The sequence below is a fragment of the Lissotriton helveticus genome, chromosome 7 (assembly GCF_964261635.1).
Source record: "Lissotriton helveticus chromosome 7, aLisHel1.1, whole genome shotgun sequence".
NCBI lineage: Eukaryota > Metazoa > Chordata > Amphibia > Caudata > Salamandridae > Lissotriton > Lissotriton helveticus.
The window spans coordinates 380,784,459-380,804,440 of NC_136068.1; the positions used below are offsets into that span (position 1 = coordinate 380,784,459).

The 19,982-nt window shown below is 43.9% G+C and overlaps 1 long non-coding RNA gene across 1 annotated transcript in view; it reads left to right on the top strand.

Annotated features, from left to right (window-relative positions):
• The first annotated feature begins 859 nt into the window (after positions 1 to 859).
• Positions 860 to 19,982, top strand: part of LOC144768493 (uncharacterized) — a 34,990-nt gene continuing 15,867 nt past the window's right edge. The window contains exon 1 of the long non-coding RNA XR_013598552.1: positions 860 to 996. This is a non-coding gene — a long non-coding RNA (uncharacterized LOC144768493). The remainder of the gene's footprint in view (positions 997 to 19,982) is intronic.

Consider the following 19,982-nt stretch of genomic DNA (forward strand, 5'->3'; position numbering starts at 1 on the left):
AGCAGTATCGACTGCTGAAAGGCCGACAGCCCCTCCCTCCCCTCTGACTGTGTAAGGCGCGCCGCGCTGGCGCCGCAGCTGCTATTGCCGCAGCTGCTATTGCCGCATTGTTTCCAGGCGACACAGCACGCACGTGCAGAGTGAGATACATTGTAGTGCTCTCAGCCACTCCACAGAGCTGAGAGCACATGGTTTAACTATTTAGGAACTCAGCCCAGTAAGCAGCATGTCCCTCGGAGCAGCAGAGAGCCCGGTGGCAAAATGCGTGACAATGCATTTCAGTGCGGTGATGCGGATCACCGCACTGAAATGCGTGAGCGTCACACTTGTTGCGTGACGCTTGACAGGACTGCCTTTAGACAGCTGCAGTTTTACTATGCATTACTTTCAATGCCTAATGCAAATGTTGATGCCAAGAAATATCCTGGTGCTTGCCACGGCCAGACTTATTGGCTTTGCCAATGTTTGTATTTTACGTGATTTAATAAATCTTGTCATCCTAGTTGAGTTCAAGCAGAAAACGATGCTTTAAATATTTGATGTGAATGTTATTTAACGCAAAATAAAATGAATTAACAGTGCTATGAACGACAACAAATCTCTGTTTTGACACGATCTCACTGCTGAGTCTCTGTATTCAGTCGACTGAAAGTGCTATGATCTAAAGACTAGTGATTACGTTAACCATACGCGATAGCCTACATGGTACAATGCTAGCTCAAGATGGACGCCACTAAAACCTGCGTAGGGAGGCGCTTTGTAAGTCTTGTGTTTATGACGGAACTGGGTCAATTGTGTTGCGTAGTTTCGCAAGGGGGCGTGTTCAATGTTGAGTGTTCTTTGCATGGATAAGGGAACGTGAAATCGACGTAGACTACTATTGCCTAAAACCAGCTGTTTTCAAGGGGCGGTGACGTAGACTACTATTGCCTAAAAACAGCTGTTTTCAAGGGGCGGTGTCCAGCTTTTTGAAGTTGAATGGCTGCGCCACACGAGGTACAAGCCCCTGACTACTTTCTTGTGCATCATTGGTTACAAGAAATCCATTACGCGTGTTAAAACAATACTAGTTTTCCTTTAAACGCACCAAAGATTGCGCACTGTGGGATTGAAAATGTGTGGGGGTGAAGAGGCTGGGTGGTCTCCAAAAGAGTCTGGCCGAAAATGGTAACTAGAAAATATTTCGAAGAGGCGCAGTCTATGTAGTAAAGGGTTGTGGCTTAAACCATATGAAATAAAAGCATGTGCTTCGCACCGAGTCCCCCCGCCCCTAACACAAATTGGATCTCGTTGAGTTTTCAGCTATTGTAACCGGAGATAGTCAGGGCCATATTTAATGCGATTTTCTATAGCAAGAACATTACCCGAAGGTGTCGGAGCGCTTTACAAAAGAACCAGTTGCGATACATAAGGATTTAGGATTACATGTGTTACATAAAAGATACAAACAGGAAAAAAATGCATATGTACAAGTTGTAAAGTTACACAGGGAAGAGATACAAATGGATAAACTCTAAGAATCACATAGGAATGGTAAAATTTATGAGGCAAGAAAAGCCAAACTATGCGTATAATGCAGTTTATTTTATTATTTATGCATTTTTCTATAGCGTGAACTTTACCCCGAGGCGTTAGAGCGCTTTACAATAGAGCGAAGTAAATTACATGTAATAACATAATATTACTTCATTATTTTGTCAGTTTAACTCATGGGATTACAGTCTGGGTAAAGATTTCACCTTATTTGTACCAGTTCTAACAACCAAATGCTTAAATTGGCATATGGAAGATGACCAGTTAACCTTTGCAAAAGATCTTCAAACACGAGGCAACACATGTTGGCACATTTTTTAACAACTTTTGATCTGTTTGAGCTAGAAACACTTTTTTTGGGGGGGGGAGGAGGGGGTGTACAACCAGCAGATTATGCAGCAGATGATGGATTATGTTGCAGATTTGTAATAATGCACAAAAAAAAACGCTGCCGTAAAATCGCATAATTCCAGTGGCCCAGTATACAAAACAGCAAGCTGCATGCTTAAAACAATCCAGACTTCTCATTAAAAGTGTTTCATTCCCAAAACTACGAGACTTTGAATTAAGCATTACTAGGGACTGCGGCTCGGGTAATAATATCCATATTGATTGAATCACTTCCCTCTCTTCACACCACTTTCCTAAGCGTCTCTCATCCCTTTCGACACAGTTTTCTCCCTAAATCTCTCTGAAATCCTCTATCAGCATTTCATCTCTTTCCTTTTCAGTACAGCCTTTTCACTTTCTCTGGCATGTACCTCTTTTTATCACCTCCCTTTCACCATCCCACCACACACAATACATCCACTCACCTAGAAGGACCGCATTTCCTTTTCCTTTGGCCTTGCCCCTTATTTTGAAAACTCCGTACCTCCTTCACAAACCTTCCCACAATTACAGATGGAACGAGTGACTGTAAAGTACTCCGAAGTCTAATAATTGAAGAACAAGTACTTTATTACCAATATACACCACCCACAGGAAAAACCTCCAGCTCGATGTGGCTTGTTGCGGCAACTCTCAAGAAGCAGAACTTACATTCCAAGCTCCAATGCAGAATGAGAACTTGACAGCCTGCACGAGCCATAAACATAACACTTCTCCCCCTCTTTTTTTCAAACTGAAATAATGTAACTGCAATAATGATAGTACAATGCTAGGAATATATACATAAAAAAGTAAAGGCATGTAAAGTTAGGCAGAAAGACTCAAGATGCATAATCTGACATCCATGCAGGTTTCTTCCTGATTCCTTTGCCCATCCCATTTGAGCTGTTCCAACCCTCCACAGAACTGTTGCTAATGTCCACATTAGGCTTACCCACAGTGGTATCTTCACTTGTGCCTCTACCTCCTTATCCTCAATGAGAGAATCAGTGTCATCCCAAATGTAATTTTTAACACAAAAGGGTTTTTTTAAAGTGATCTTTCGTCTCACACAATCTAAATTCATGTTGGTGGAAGAACTCTCCACCAGCGTTGCAGGATTCCTTTTTGTCCTAGCAACTCTTCCCCTCATAATTTCAAAAGGAGTACATCCAGTCAAATCATTAATAGTGGTGCGATACATCCAAACTGTTTGTGAACACGTAATTTCCAATCATCATCCTTCACACCAGCAGGTTGGACAGCACCCTTGAGTACTCTGTTGAAGCATTCAATTATGTCGTTGACACTGAGATAATATAAAGATGTTGTACGATGTTTTAAACCTCATCTATTGAAGTAATACTTCACTTTGAGAGATAAAAACTATACACCGTTGTCCATAATGATTTGAGTGGGGATCCCTTCCTCTGTGAAAATACTGTCTTAAAAAACAATAAAGCATTCATATCCACCTTGTCTACTAGCTTGACAATAGGCCATCTTGAAAACATATCAATGGCAGAAATTATATACACAGACTCATTACCCTCAGGGCCCATAATGTCTACAGCAATTGTTTCCTATGGACCATTTGGAATACAGGGAACACTCATGTTGGATCTTAGAGTCTTGAGAGATATGTCTGCATTAGCACAAACCAAACAATTCCTAACTGTGCGTTCAACTAGTATGTCCAACCCAGGCCACCAAACAACATTTTTAACAGACTGCTTAGTCCTAACGATGCCACAATGACCATCATATGATGGGTGTGTATGACGAGCACTCCTCTAATTTGTGTCTCTGCAAATTAATCCACCGGTGCTGCGGCTGATAAGGGTAGTCAATCCTTGTTAGAAAATGTAAGTTATGACGGGTTTACAAACCCATCTAGACGCGCACTGTTCACTTGGTGTGATACACCTTCAACGTTTTGAAAACATTCTATTCAACAATATATCAGAAAACAATTGGTTGTTTTAATACATGATTCTCTCTTTTGTAATTTCTTGTACACACTTTCCTCAGTGCTAATTACTTCATCATGTAAACATATAATTCATATAATTCACTTATTTTTTGATTTTACATGTACAATATACATTTCATTGTCGGTTTACAACACAGTTTCACTATTCCGCCTAATGCATTTCGGTACTCATTGGTACCTTCATCAGGGGCCAGTCTGCAATAGAATAAAGAATAAAAAGATGTAAATGTGATGTAAATGTAAGGACGTCCATGAGTGTAATGTTATTGGTGTTTCAACTCATACCTGTGTAAAAGAGTCACTGCGCCTGGGGTCAGCTGAAAACAATAATAATGTTTTTTTGATCAATCTGTCTGGGACTGCCACACAACTACACAACGAAAGTTATATGCAACTGAATATATTTTATGCTGACCGCGTTCCTGAACAGTGTATTACTATTGATAAGCTGCCAAAATGAAATAATGATAATAATGAGCTCACTCATCGTTATAATGATGCTAGTTGCCTCTAGTACTTTCTCATGAAATGTGCCTCATTTCAAACCAAACATACCTGTGGAGCTGCCAGTGTATTTCTATTCCCTGCAAAAATATAACGGGTGTTACTGAGGAAAGTGTGTACAAGAAATTACAAAAGAGAGAATCATGTATTAAAACAACCAATTGTTTTCTGATATATTGTTGAGTAGAATGTATCACACCAAGTGAACAGTGCGCGTCTAGATGGGTTTGTAAACCCGTCATAACTTACCATGACCATCATGACACAGCTTGATAATAGAATTTCTTAAATCCAACTTTATCACCTCTCCACAAATTGCCATTTGCATAAGATAATTCATTATGCACCTCCCAAAAACACCTTAAATTAGGATTTAAGAAACTCTTACTGGGCCATCCGTTTTTGATATAAGCAAGCGCTTATTTTACAGTCACATCTTTAGTGTATGCAACCTAGCAAACTTGTTTCTCAATGAAAGGAATGCCCTCATCATGCACTAAGGCAATATGGAAATCATCCCAAGCATTGCCCATATTCTCCTTTATCTGTAGGGGCATCCTTGATGGAAAATCTGTGGAGATATTATCCCTACTGGAACATACATTTTTTACAAATAAAATCTTGAAGTATTATTGACATTATCGCAATGCGCGCTGAAGCCTTAGTGGTGGTGAGGAGATTAACCAAAGGGTTGTGATTGCTTCTCAAATCAAATTGTTGCCCCCAAATAAAAACGTTGAAGTGTTCTCGAGCCCATACGCAATCTAATATCTCCCTTTCTTTTACCGAAAATTTTTCCTCAGCAACAGTTGGTGCTCAGGAAGCATAAGCAATGATAGCCTCCCTAACACCTTCTTGCTTCTGGGATAAAACAGCCCCTAACCCTTTGGAACTAGCATCATTGGTGATCACACTACGCAGATTGGGATCAAAACCATCAACATGACACCTATAGACTGTACATTGTTATAAGCTGCACCCCTTTTCACCCTTATCACCTTCTATTCCTGTATTGCACCGACTGCTACCTCATACTTTTATTATTTTTATTTTCATTCTTACTTTTATTTTTATATATCTTTCTGTTATTTTTCCTCTTTTCTTTTTCTTGTTGTAAGCTGCACCCATCCCACTTTTGGCCTGGACTGCACCATTTACTACTTACTGTATTTTGATATTCTGATACTGTGATTGTGATTTTGATTATGTTGATGGCTCATTAGTATCACTTTTGTCTTTATGTAACTTATTGTTTGCATCTGTTTCTGCACACGGGTACCATTTTAGTACATCCTCTCATACCCACCTAAACCGCCATCAAAGCATGGATCCCGTCGGTAAGCACACATATAAAATAAACTACCCACCCTCACTCACCAAAAAAGCCGCTAAACGCTATAAACACAACTTCCTGAGATCCCACCCTGAAACCCCCTTTGCCGACACCTACTTCTCACCGGTCAATGGTTCCCTGAACACTGATATCATCTTCCACACAACACGCAGAGCTCAATGGAGAAAAACGTTCCACACCTTACTCACCGTCTCCTCCACCAGGAAATCCGCTCACGGCCTAACTCTCTACATCACACCATCACATCTCTTCCCAGGCAGAGCCACCATTACTATTTACAACAACGGGATGGTCCTATCTCAATCCACAGACAGGAACTTGGAACTACTAGACAACCTGTTCCCCGCTCTCAAAGATCACCTCTCCAACCCGCGGTCAGACACTCACATTTCCCTCAGTCCCACCACCCCTGACCTCACAACTCCCATCACACACAACCCCTCTAACCTAGCACAGCACCAGGTAGCTGCTACACACTCATCAGTCAATGACACACATACCACCCCTGACTTCTCAGCTCCCACCCTTAACCCTTCTCTCCCAGTTCAGAACCAGGTAGCAACCACTCACACCTCAAGCACAGACACAGATCCTTCCCCCTCTTACAACACTTGCACCCCCACCCTTCCGTCCGGACCTAGGACCTAGGACCTCCACACATACCATTATCACTCCTCTCGCCCTGGACATCACAGCCGGCATTAACACAGTTAACCTAGTTCTGCACCAAAACGACACGCACAACGACAAATCCCACCCTCTAGCCCCCCCCACTCTCAGTCCCCACCTCTCTCTAACAAACTACGCAGAACACACCTCCTCTCTCAATTTAACTCCCCCTCCCCATTTAACTCCCCCTCCCCACAACAGGACCATCTCCAATCCCAATCCCATTGCCCCACCCACTCTCAGCCCCCATTACCCGTCCTACAACTCCAGCTCCACTAACATACACCCATCCTCCACTCTGATCTCATCACCTAGCAACAATGCCTCCACTCATACCACCAACCTCCCTACCTCATCCACACCACACCCGCCCAAACACTCTCTCCTCCCTAATACCATCTCGTTCACTAACAACTGAATCCTGCAACAACACCAGCCCACTCCCCCACCTGCACGACACCTCCCTGGTCAGTCACCCACCCTCGACCTCCACCCCCACCTCCAACACCTACCCCACATTGGACATGATTATGGCCACCCTCATTCAGATCAAAGGAGACATGCACAGCATCAAAAAACTACTCTCCACACACCCCATACACCCCCCACCCACCTCCACCGCCACCTCAAACATGCCCCCTACCCTACCGGTTGACCCTCTCACTCAGCACTCCACCCACCGAACTTCAATCCCTGCTCGTAATCGCAACCACCGCCCCAGTCGCCCCTACAAGTCCTCACCCGCCCCCACCTCCTCCTCCCCTCCCAACATGTCCCCTCACCCCTCCCAAAACTCCCAACACTGGACTTCAATCCCTGCTAGCAATCGCAACAACCGCCCTCGTCGCCCCTGCAACCCTCTTTCTGACCTCGACACACTCACTCTCCTCCGTGCGTATGACCCAACCCCCCAAAATGACACATCCACCACACACCTCACCATTCCCACGATACACTCAAACTCCCTTAGACACCCCACACTAAACAGCAGAATCTCCAACCCCAACAACCTTAGAAAAGTCCCTCTCTCCCTAGAACCTGCTACCGCCCTCAACGCACCCCGTCTCAACGCACCCCGTCTCAAATGCACTCTCCTCAACTGCAGATCGGCCTCGAAACATTCCGCTGCCATCGCTGATCTCCTCTTATCGCTGGACCTTGACCTAATCATTCTGACTGAAACATGGCTAACTGAAGCCTCGTCACCTATAATGGACATTCTGGTTCCACCCAACTACCACATAATTAGACTTGACAGGCCAGGCAAAATAGGTGGTGGAATCGCATGCATCTACAGGAACAACCTATCCGTTCTGAAGGGCAAGTCCACCTCCATAGCATCCCCAACATCCTGTGAATACATCTGCCTCGACATTATCAGTGAGGGTAAACCGATATGCTCTCTACACAGCATTTACCACCCACCCAGAGACAACCTCGTCTTTGCCCAACAAATCATGGATATGATCTCAACCAACTCCGGACGGCCGCTCACTCAAATCTACCTTGGCGACTTCAACCTCTACTGGAATGATCGCAATGACGCGGTGGTAAATAGTCTTAAAAGTTTCCTCAATGCCCTTGACCTCACCCAAATATGAAACAGCCCGACCCATGAGAAAGGCTCTATCCTCGACCTTATCATCTCCAAAGAGGACTCTATCCAACTCGAGTCTATCCAACCCTGTGACTGGTCAGATCATCATATTGTCACATTCTTCATCAATGTAAAAATTAAATCTAACCCGGCTCAAACGTCCAAGCCCAAAGTCTGGAAAAGAGACATGAAAAAACTCAACCCAAGCTCTTTGCCTCCTAACAGCTGCAATCTCCTAATACCACCGCCCGGCGCTCAGGACGTTCAATCACTGACTGACCACTACCTCAACGCTATGACCTCAATAATAAATGAGGCTGCACCTTTGCAGTTAAAAAGAGTCTCCACTAAAATCTCCAACCCATGGTATGACGGAAGTCTCAATGAGGATAGACGAGACATGCGACTGGCAGAACGCACCTGGAGATCAGCTCCCTCCGCACTGCACCTAAAAACTCTGAAGAAAAAGAGAAACGCTTATTTCAGGAAAATAAAACGCTCAAAACTAGACTTCTTCAGCCTCCAGCTCGACCAAGCAAAAAACTGTTTGAGCTAATCAAAACACAATCCAAGGAACAACCCCAACCACTCAGCACGGTGCGCGAAGCTCCCTCCTGTGAAGACTTCTCCGCTTTCTTTATCCAAAAAACTGACAACATAAAGAGCGATCTCCTCATTGACGCAAGCCTCTACTCCAAACCCCACTGCATAGCACCCATTGAACCTAAAAACAATGCTACATGGTCATCCTTTGGTACATACTCTGAAGAGGAAATTGGTAAACTGCTCAGCACCTTGAAACCATCCAATCACCTCACAGACCCCCTTCCGGCTAACGCTGTAAAAGACTTTGCCCCTTTGCTTATCCCACTCTGGACTAAAATTATCAACGGCTCCCTTCAACAAGGAACCATACCTGACTCCCTCAAAATTGGACAAGTCACACCTCTACTAAAGAAACCTACAGCCGACCCCTCTGATCTGAACAATTACCGTCCCATCACTAATATCCCCACTCTCGCCAAACTACTGGAAAAATGCGTACAACTACAATTGACTAAACACATTGAACAATTTGATCTCCTCAATCCTCATCAATCAGGCTTTCGAGCAGGGCACAGTACAGAAACTGCTATGACCCACATAATTGACGACGCACTTCAAATGCTAGACCAAAACGACACCTGCCTCCTCATCCTTCTTGATCTCTCTTCAGCTTTCGACACCGTTAAACATGAAAAATTACTCGAAGTACTAAACACAAGAATGGGTTTATCTGGAACTGTTCTCAAGTGGTTCACTTCCTTTCTACACAACAGGTCGCAGAAATTCAAGAGCAACAACCTGATGTCCTTGCCAATACCTGTAACACTGGGCGTCCCCCAAGGATCCTCCCTATCCCCAACTCTGTTCAACCTAGTTATGGAACCTCTCACCACCTTGCTACAAGCATCCAACTTACACTTTCACATGTACGACGATGACACCCAACTATATCTCAAACTACAATCCCCCAAAGACATTTTGCTCCTGAACTCAACGATCAGAAGCACCCAATCTTGGCTTGCCGATAATCATCTCAAACTCAATGCTCTGAAAACAGAGTTCCTTCTGATCTCACCTCCAGCGAAGATCTCCACCACTCAAAGTTGGCTCAAACACCTAACGGCAACCCACCATAGTGGACTCAGCAAAATCTCTAGGCATAACTCTCGACACCAATCTAAACATGCAGCAACACATCAGCAAGGCAACTAAGGGAGCGAATTTAAAAATAAATACCCTGAGGAAACTTAAACCGTTCCTACCAGCCAATGACTTCCAAACCGCAGTACAAGCTCTAGTCATCCCTCGAATAGAATATGGCAGCGCCGCCCTCTGCGGACTACCACTAACTACCACTCCACCCCTAAGAGCCTCTCTAAATGCTGCAGCGAGGCTCATCACTGGGTCAAAAAAGCACTCTCATATTTCCCCTGACCTGAAATCCCTGAACTGGCTGCCTTTTGAAGCCAGAATACATCTGAAAATAGCCTGCATGACCCACAAGGCGGTACACCTGAACTCTCCCGGCTACCTCACTCAGAAGTTGACAATCTCTGGCGGCGCTAGAAACACTAGAGGCACAAACAATCTTCTGCTGAAACCCCGCAGATTCCGGAAGGAAAAAACATATAAACGCTCCTTCTCAGGAATGGCACCCAGAATCTGGAACTCACTCCCCCCTGAAACTAGGCTCATCTCTTCCACTACACTCTTTAAGAAAGAAGTGAAAGCTATCCTCATGGCAAAATACACCTAAACTATTAATTCGGTCTCCTTAAGATTATGCACAGAACTGTATTACTTGTTTGATACCGCTGCATATTTGCATTACTTGTATTATTGATTTACTGATTTACATGATTGGCTTTGCCTTCATTTATTTGTACTGTAAGCTCCTCTGATTTATTGGTTTGACTATGCTCCCTAATGTGCCCCTCTATGTAAAGCGCTCTGATATCTGCAAAGATCTTGTTCGCGCTATATAAAACTTTCAAAATAAATAAATAAAATAAACCAGATAACGTTGTGGCTTCAGCAATAGCACATTTGATATCCTTGAACTCTCTTTCACATTCTCCACACCAGCTGAATTTGCTCCCATTCTTAAGGAGTTGTCTAATTGGAAGCACTCAACAAGAAAAATTCTTAATGTACTTGGTGTAAAATTCTGTAAGCCTGAGAAACTATTGTATATCATCTTTACTTTTTGGGGCAGGAGCAGAAAGCATCAACCAATTCTGCTTTCGGTTTCACACCATCCCTGCATAAAACATAACCTAAATACGTTACAGATTTTTTTGCAAACTTGCACTTTGAAAATTTCACTGTTAAACCCCTCGTGTTCAGAATTCCTAAAAATTTTTCCTGAATCAAGTCATGTTCTTACTTATCCTTCCCATATAAAAGAATGTCCAGAAAGCACTGGACGTTATTAAGTTGACCAAATAATGAATGTATTAATCTTTGAAAGACAGACACAACTGATACTAGTCTGTAAGGCATTCTTTTGTATTGATAGCACCCCACAGGAGTGATAAATGCAGTATATTGTTTACAATCCTCATGCAGCACAATTTGATGGTACACTGCAGATAGAGCTATAGTTGAACAATGTTTGCCCCCTTTACAGAAGACAGCATTTCTGATATACGAGGTAAAGGGAATTGATCAATGAGAATATTGTTATTCAAATATCTCAAGTCTGTGCATAAATTAATATTCCCATTAGAACGTCTAGCAATAATCACAGGAGATACCCATTCAGAGGACTCATTTTTTTCCTATAATATCTCCTGCGACTAAAGCATCCAGTTTCTTTTCCACCTCCCTCCCGACTGTAATGGGGGTGTTTCTTGCTTTAAAATGTATAGGTCAGGCATCCTTTTTAAGAACAATGTTGTATTCAAAGCTAGACAATTTTCCAACTTTGTCACAAAATACTCTGGGAAATGTATTAAGCATATCCTTCCCAGTAACCTCACCTTCTTCTAACATCATCACATGTTCAGGGCAATTGAGATCAAGCAAAATACCAAGTTCACCCTGATCAAACCATCCTAAAACTGAGGGTCCTTTCTTAGAAATGTACAATTTCCCTAGACTCTAACGGATCTTGAACGTAAAGATCAAATTGCGAAAACCCAATAAATCTATCCTTTCCCCAGAATAGCTTTCAGGAGAAATATCTGTTCTTCCAGTGCAGTACCTAATTTTTTTGTTAACTTGGTTTTCCAAGCATTCTCAGTGAGGATGGAGTAGGGAGAACGGGAATCAGCAGACATTTGTTTTCTACCTCACCAAAGGATTTTTTTTTTAACAGTAGCATTATCCACATTGAGGATCTTGTCCTGTTCTCTATCCTTGATGTGGAGAACACATTTTTCATTACTAAATGAGGGAGAATGGCCTGCTTCCTTTTCACTAAAATCACAGTCTTCAACACATTTTACTTTTTGTTTCAATTTCTTTCTGCATACCTTCCCAAAATGTCCTACCATGCCACAAACTGAACATTTTTGTTTCAAGGCAAGACACATTTTACTATTGGCAAGATGCGATTGACTATCACACCTAAAACATTTCAAAACTTCTTTAGTACAATCTCTAGATATTTCTTTACCTTTATCCACTTGGTTGTACTCTGTTTTATGAACTGCACTATTAGTAGAACGTGAACCAGCACTAACCTTGCCAACACATTCATCATGCCTTGCTTCAGACTCAGCTTGTTTGACTTTGGCACTTCTGCTGGACATTTCTGCCTTCCTAACTAAAGCCAGGATATGTTGTAAATTGGAGTCCCTATTTACACACAAACTCTCTTGGATAGATGCATCCTTGACATGCATGAGCACCTTATCTCTGATGAGATCTTCCTGCAACGATCCAAATTGACTGTCTAAAGATACAGTTCTGAGTGCAGCCACATACTCATCAAGCATTTCATCATGCTCTCGTTTCATGTGAAAAAATTGTATCTTACAATGCCAATACACACCTTGGGGAGAAATGTCTATCAAAATCTGCTATAGCACAATCAAACACATTTCTATCCCCTTCCCCACCAATTACTTTGGACATCTGTGCTAAGGCTTTTAAACCTTCAGGACCTATACAATGTAAGAAAATGTTTTTTTGTCTTCCGCTGACATCTTTCCTTAGTCATCTAATGTCTCAATATAGTTTAAAAAGAAAAGTTTCCATTCAACCTACTTCATGCATAGCACTCCTTCAGCCGGCCAAAATGATTGAGGAGGGTTTAACGAAACAATTTGCGCACACAAGTCCGAAACTGGCTGAAAATGAGAGGTTAAATCACAGTGAAGGTACAACAATGAGACCATTCAAACCAGAAAGAAACTAGTGCACAAAGGGACCAGTCAAGTTACTAGGTGGATGAGCAAAGTCTAAGAAGGCACAAAAAAAAATTGCAGGAGGACAGTTGCATGCAAGTTTGAGGGATTCCGCAAAAGTGTACGCTGTTGAGCTAGTGGCAGTAAGCAGGAGAGAACAAATCCATAGAAGGAGAACAAAACTTGGCAAAACAGAGGGACTAGTTCATTGAAAGACATAGAGAGCAAAAGTTACAGCATCTCTACCTAGTACTAAACCAGTGTCCTCTCTTCACCCTCCGATTGCCTATAAAAAAAACATGAAGAACTTATGAGGATGATCACTCGTAGAGACTTACGAATAATTCAACTGGATGGCGGATCTTACCACAAATCCCTTCACCAGATGAGGAACAATTAGATGTACGTTGTTGGTGCAGAGAAATCAGCATGCAAAATCCAGTAGGCTTGAGGTAATTAAACAGGTTTGAACTGGTTTAAAATGGCGTCACGTCATGTGCATACACTAGAGAGATGACCACGAAGAAAAATGGAGTAACGTAGAATAGACCGTGCATAAGAGCACGACGTCACAACAATAATCAAAAGACACACTAGGTGGGCGCGAGGCGGTGGCACAAGGCTTTTGAATTGACGAGCCGACCCAACTGCGACCCATGAGTAAATACCTAGATAAAATGGAGATAAAGGTGCAACTCACGTCCAAAAGCAGTGTCGCAACAGCTGAACAGCCAAGGGCTTCCCCAGAAAAGCCAACAAGGTAAAGTTGCACGTACAGCAGGGTTCGATAGGGTGGTGTAGCAGGTTGTTGTCACAATTGTAAAGTACTCCTGGGACGAATAATTGAATAAGAAGTACTTTATTATGAATATACACCACCCACAGGAATAACCTCCAGCTCGATGTGGCTGGTCGCAGCAACTGTCAAGAAGCAGAACTTACATTCCAAGCTGGAATGCAGAATGCGAACTTGACAGCCTGCACGAGCCACATACATGCAAACCATAAACATAACAGTGACCATCTGACTACACACTGTGCACAGAAGCAAAGGACTGGATGAGCACATAGTTGCTCCGTGTTACTGTGTACTATGATTTACCGGTGAAATCAATTACCAACACCGTGCTGTAATTTTAACTAACCATAATTTAAATAGTCAAATGTGGTAATGCCGAATCGTGCTTCAATTATTTAGAATTAGTGATATGCTTGTAACATTCAACGTAATGTTGTCACATGCTTTAAAGGTGCTCCGACATCTGTTACTTTATAAATATTTTATTTGTACAAATAACCACACACATCATCTGGGCACTAATGGACTATACCGCTAGTCAGCGTCTCTCTAACTGCATCCCCACCCTCTCCCAAGGTCCTACCATCTGCACCTTGTTACATCATAATGCCCCAGGCATCGTAGTACGGTGCCTGAAAGGTTTTCATACAAAAGCACAAATAGTGCCCTGACATCATAACACATCCCTTACTTCAGACAGTAGCTAGAAATGTTGTCTATGGCTTCCTTTGGATTGCTCTATCATGACTACAGATACTAAATCTTACTTAGTTATGACATGAAGGAGTTTCCGTCTGCTGTTTTATTTATTTTTACTTTTGGAATGCGAAGAAGAGGCTGTGTTACGTGAGACTTCCTAAATACTTTTCTGCCACTACATAGCATCAGAAATCAAGGGCAAATGATTTTGAGGTTATACATACCATACAATTATCGATTGGTAAAAGGTCAATAACAAGGATGTTTTTAGCCTTAAAGTTTTGAATGATACTATAGACAACTTGAGCTTTGCTCTTGTTTTCAATTTCATGTCACTCAGAGCTCACCGATTAAAAACATCCCTGTTATTCACTGTTACATATCTGTATTTGTATACATTGAAGCCTGCAATCCCTTTAAAAGCCCATCTCCAATTTTGTTATTTCAGTAAAGTTTTGACGCCTCTAGACATCTGCTAACAACGAAATGATCTAGCTGCTCAGCTGTAGCAAAAATATTAAAGGTGCGTTGTGACATCAAAATACCTGCTGCCAGCAGCCAAGGTGAATGGCAGGTCACACAGCATAATTGCATCTGTAGGTTAAACGACGAAAGCAGATACTGACTTTTCGGTATTCTGATCTCTTATTTTAAAATGAACAGTGATCAGAGAAATGAAATACATATGGCAGCATGTTTATCTTTTGCATGCTAAGGGTCAATCCAGGAAAAATAGAACTTCTGTGCATGTTCCTACATATTTTGAAGTGTGTCATTTTTAATCTGACAGTAGTGATTCCAATATTTTTTTCAACCCATTACTGTCTATCTTTTTGTACGTTTAATTTTGCATATTTCATTTTTTTATGTCTCTATCAATGCTGTTTCATATGAAAGAAGATGCCAGCGATGCAAGCGGTGTGCGGAGGGGGTGATTGTGTGACCATTTTTTCAGGAATAAAATATCTTCTTCCATAATTTAAAAGTATATTTGAAATCACCTTGGAGCTCCACAACCTCATAAAGTTCTTCAGCCTTGTTCCTCTATATGGTCATGTAAATCTGCAGTGACTTTCAGTACCTTAATAATGTATGTCCTGGGGCATTTGATCTATTTTATAGATTGGCACCAATTAATAATAAGCATGTTTTTTTACCTGGGGATTCTGAGTATCATCAAATAGACAGGAAGTTGAAGCTCGATTTGTCTGTAATGTCACTCAGAACTTTGGGATGTAAAAAATCACAATTATTCACTGTTGCCCACATTTCATTATGTTATGTACTTGTAGTAATTGTTCCTCATGCATCTTTGTAACATTGTTTATCAAGGACAGGTGGCAACCCCGCGTGCCCTCGCATGTATTATTTACTTATAAGTGTGCCTTGCATCTCCCGGGCGATGGTTGGGATTCCAAGCCATTTCCGGCTGTGCTGGATTCCATCCGGCTGCTCTGGGTGCGTCCTGGGCTCCTCCTATTGAGTAAACTTCATTGAACTATCACCCAGTGTCAGAGTGATACTTCCACTACATATTGGCGACGACCGGATCTTTCCAGCTCTTCGGCAGCACACCGACGCCCATCTTATGCCCAGCAAGTCACCAGCTTCAAAGCCAGGCGCCGGCAGCTCCCTGCCGTGCTGGAGCTTTACCTCCATACTGCCAGCAAGATCGGCTTTCAACCTACTAGCGACAGCTTCCGCCATGCTGCCCAAGCTGGAGTTTCATCGGGAGCCCGCTCAACTCATTGTGTTTCCGGATTTTTTAAACTTTAAAATTTTTTTGGGGCCCACTATTACTGCGCGCTTGTGGACTTGCAGGCCTTCCGATGCTTTCTCTCTGTGTGCGAGCGCTCTCAGGCACACTATCTCCACCGGGGCATGAAGTCACGTGGCGGCCATCTTGGTGCAGTTTATTCCTCATAACTGCACCGATAGCTACAGCATTTTCATAAACGTCTTCTCCTCTGCGTTATGGGAGCAATCCTTCTACCAGCAATTTCACATTTACTGTTCCTGCTTGCCACTGTGCTTTACTTCAGTAGTGCACTGAATATTAACAAATATATATATATATATATATATATCCATCCAAAGTTGCCCTAATACAGAGAAGCCCAGCAGGTTGGTTCCAAACGTGTTTATTTAGGAGAGGGGTACAAAGCGCTGCAACCGAGTCTTCACCACAAAAGTTCAGAAGCCTGACGCGTTTCGTGCGACAAGCGCACTTCCTCAGAGGCTTGAAAATGTCGTTGCAGCTGATCACAGTCTCTTTAATAACAGCCACCTCATACACGAGGGCGTGGGCCACCCCCGAGCATTCTGGTCGCTGTAGTTATTTTCAATGGCAGCTTCAGTGAGTTCGTATTTCTGCAGCGAAATGGTTTAGAAAATTAATTACATATCCCCAGTGGGTTGGGAAGAATTCAGTTCAAACTGCTCTGCAATGTGATACCTCTCCACACGGGCCGCCTGCCCTTTCACAGCCGCTTCAAGGAATGCAGCCTGGGTCCACAGAGTCATGGTCGGGCTTCTCTACGACCTGGGCAGGCCGTTAATATCCATCCAAAGTTGCCCTAATACAGAGAAGCCCAGCAGGTTGGTTCCAAACGTGTTTATTTAGGAGAGGGGTACAAAGCGCTGCAACCGAGTCTTCACCACAAAAGTTCAGAAGCCTGACGCGTTTCGTGCGACAAGCGCACTTCCTCAGAGGCTTGAAAATGTCGTTGCAGCTGATCACAGTCTCTTTAATAACAGCCACCTCATACACGAGGGCGTGGGCCACCCCCGAGCATTCTGGTCGCTGTAGTTATTTTCAATGGCAGCTTCAGTGAGTTCGTATTTCTGCAGCGAAATGGTTTAGAAAATTAATTACATATCCCCAGTGGGTTGGGAAGAATTCAGTTCAAACTGCTCTGCAATGTGATACCTCTCCACACGGGCCGCCTGCCCTTTCACAGCCGCTTCAAGGAATGCAGCCTGGGTCCACAGAGTCATGGTCGGGCTTCTCTACGACCTGGGCAGGCCGTTAATATCCATCCAAAGTTGCCCTAATACAGAGAAGCCCAGCAGGTTGGTTCCAAACGTGTTTATTTAGGAGAGGGGTACAAAGCGCTGCAACCGAGTCTTCACCACAAAAGTTCAGAAGCCTGACGCGTTTCGTGCGACAAGCGCACTTCCTCAGAGGCTTGAAAATGTCGTTGCAGCTGATCACAGTCTCTTTAATAACAGCCACCTCATACACGAGGGCGTGGGCCACCCCCGAGCATTCTGGTCGCTGTAGTTATTTTCAATGGCAGCTTCAGTGAGTTCGTATTTCTGCAGCGAAATGGTTTAGAAAATTAATTACATATCCCCAGTGGGTTGGGAAGAATTCAGTTCAAACTGCTCTGCAATGTGATACCTCTCCACACGGGCCGCCTGCCCTTTCACAGCCGCTTCAAGGAATGCAGCCTGGGTCCACAGAGTCACGGTCGGGCTTCTCTACGTCCTGGGCAGGCCTTTAATATCCATCCAAAGTTGCCCTAATACAGAGAAGCCCAGCAGGTTGGTTCCAAACGTGTTTATTTAGGAGAGGGGTACAAAGCGCTGCAACCGAGTCTTCACCACAAAAGTTCAGAAGCCTGACGCGTTTCGTGCGACAAGCGCACTTCCTCAGAGGCTTGAAAATGTCGTTGCAGCTGATCACAGTCTCTTTAATAACAGCCACCTCATACACGAGGGCGTGGGCCACCCCCGAGCATTCTGGTCGCTGTAGTTATTTTCAATGGCAGCTTCAGTGAGTTCGTATTTCTGCAGCGAAATGGTTTAGAAAATTAATTACATATCCCCAGTGGGTTGGGAAGAATTCAGTTCAAACTGCTCTGCAATGTGATACCTCTCCACACGGGCCGCCTGCCCTTTCACAGCCGCTTCAAGGAATGCAGCCTGGGTCCACAGAGTCATGGTCGGGCTTCTCTACGACCTGGGCAGGCCGTTAATATCCATCCAAAGTTGCCCTAATACAGAGAAGCCCAGCAGGTTGGTTCCAAACGTGTTTATTTAGGAGAGGGGTACAAAGCGCTGCAACCGAGTCTTCACCACAAAAGTTCAGAAGCCTGACGCGTTTCGTGCGACAAGCGCACTTCCTCAGAGGCTTGAAAATTTCGTTGCAGCTGATCACAGTCTCTTTAATAACAGCCACCTCATACACGAGGGCGTGGGCCACCCCCGAGCATTCTGGTCGCTGTAGTTATTTTCAATGGCAGCTTCAGTGAGTTCGTATTTCTGCAGCGAAATGGTTTAGAAAATTAATTACATATCCCCAGTGGGTTGGGAAGAATTCAGTTCAAACTGCTCTGCAATGTGATACCTCTCCACACGGGCCGCCTGCCCTTTCACAGCCGCTTCAAGGAATGCAGCCTGGGTCCACAGAGTCATGGTCGGGCTTCTCTACGACCTGGGCAGGCCGTTAATATCCATCCAAAGTTGCCCTAATACAGAGAAGCCCAGCAGGTTGGTTCCAAACGTGTTTATTTAGGAGAGGGGTACAAAGCGCTGCAACCGAGTCTTCACCACAAAAGTTCAGAAGCCTGACGCGTTTCGTGCGACAAGCGCACTTCCTCAGAGGCTTGAAAATGTCGTTGCAGCTGATCACAGTCTCTTTAATAACAGCCACCTCATACACGAGGGCGTGGGCCACCCCCGAGCATTCTGGTCGCTGTAGTTATTTTCAATGGCAGCTTCAGTGAGTTCGTATTTCTGCAGCGAAATGGTTTAGAAAATTAATTACATATCCCCAGTGGGTTGGGAAGAATTCAGTTCAAACTGCTCTGCAATGTGATACCTCTCCACACGGGCCGCCTGCCCTTTCACAGCCGCTTCAAGGAATGCAGCCTGGGTCCACAGAGTCATGGTCGGGCTTCTCTACGACCTGGGCAGGCCGTTAATATCCATCCAAAGTTGCCCTAATACAGAGAAGCCCAGCAGGTTGGTTCCAAACGTGTTTATTTAGGAGAGGGGTACAAAGCGCTGCAACCGAGTCTTCACCACAAAAGTTCAGAAGCCTGACGCGTTTCGTGCGACAAGCGCACTTCCTCAGAGGCTTGAAAATGTCGTTGCAGCTGATCACAGTCTCTTTAATAACAGCCACCTCATACACGAGGGCGTGGGCCACCCCCGAGCATTCTGGTCGCTGTAGTTATTTTCAATGGCAGCTTCAGTGAGTTCGTATTTCTGCAGCGAAATGGTTTAGAAAATTAATTACATATCCCCAGTGGGTTGGGAAGAATTCAGTTCAAACTGCTCTGCAATGTGATACCTCTCCACACGGGCCGCCTGCCCTTTCACAGCCGCTTCAAGGAATGCAGCCTGGGTCCACAGAGTCATGGTCGGGCTTCTCTACGACCTGGGCAGGCCGTTAATATCCATCCAAAGTTGCCCTAATACAGAGAAGCCCAGCAGGTTGGTTCCAAACGTGTTTATTTAGGAGAGGGGTACAAAGCGCTGCAACCGAGTCTTCACCACAAAAGTTCAGAAGCCTGACGCGTTTCGTGCGACAAGCGCACTTCCTCAGAGGCTTGAAAATG